We start from the raw sequence: 747 nt of genomic DNA, 5'->3' as shown, positions 1-747 counted from the left end.
GCGGGAGGATGAGCCTTGACTGCCAGTTCTCCAAAGCAACGTTAGAGGAAAGGACAGAGAGTGATTAGAGGTAGGGCCAACCCGGGAAAGGGGGCGGGGTGGAGGCGGGGGTAATCCTGAGCGGCGGCTGGGCTGGCCAGTGGAAGGTGAGGACTGCTGTTCCTGTTGTAGTGTTTCTCGCCAATCAGGAAGACGAGGAGGTGGGCGGGGCAGGGAAGGGGTGGGTAGAGCTCGCAGCACCGCCGGGCGCCCGTCGGGCTCTGGGAGAGAGAAATCCGGTTAAAATCAGAGTCGGAGGGAGGTTTAACCACAGATCGGTGCCGATCGGATTATTCCTTAAAGGGGACGCGCCATTGTCAAGAGATCGGAGCCTGGGGTCCGAGGGCGGGGACCGGCGGCGCCTGAGGAGCAAGGCAGCTGCACTTGGACTGGGGACGGGTAGGTGTTGCCTGGGTAAAGGCGCTTCATTTCACTTTCTTTTCCAGCCCCGGGGCAGGCGCCGGGATGCTCGCCGACTGGCGACTACAGCCCGGGCGGGAGATGAGGTCGCCGGCCCTCTCCCGGCTGCCCTTCCTGGTGGGAGCCGAGGGGAGGCGGGCCAGGATGGCTGGCAAGCTTCGCCTCCCGGGCGGAGACTCCTAACCGACACTGTGCCGCTGTGTAGCCCCCGAATCAACCGAAAACCCGTCGGAGCTACGGCGGGTCCTTGGGGAGCGCCGCGCGCCGGGCTCTCCCGCGCGCCTCCTT

General features: G+C 65.2%; 1 protein-coding gene across 1 annotated transcript in view; it reads left to right on the top strand.

The window, feature by feature from the left end:
- The first annotated feature begins 209 nt into the window (after positions 1 to 209).
- Positions 210 to 747, top strand: part of Fryl (FRY like transcription coactivator) — a 234,906-nt gene continuing 234,368 nt past the window's right edge. The window contains exon 1 of the mRNA XM_048784445.1: positions 210 to 438. The gene's annotated coding sequence lies outside the window, so the exon portion shown is untranslated. The remainder of the gene's footprint in view (positions 439 to 747) is intronic.

This window comes from Marmota marmota, unplaced genomic scaffold, assembly GCF_001458135.2.
Source record: "Marmota marmota marmota unplaced genomic scaffold, marMar, whole genome shotgun sequence".
Taxonomy (NCBI): Eukaryota; Metazoa; Chordata; class Mammalia; order Rodentia; family Sciuridae; genus Marmota; species Marmota marmota.
Note: the sequence above shows the minus strand (reverse complement) of the source record. Positions and strands in the feature narration are given on the sequence as shown.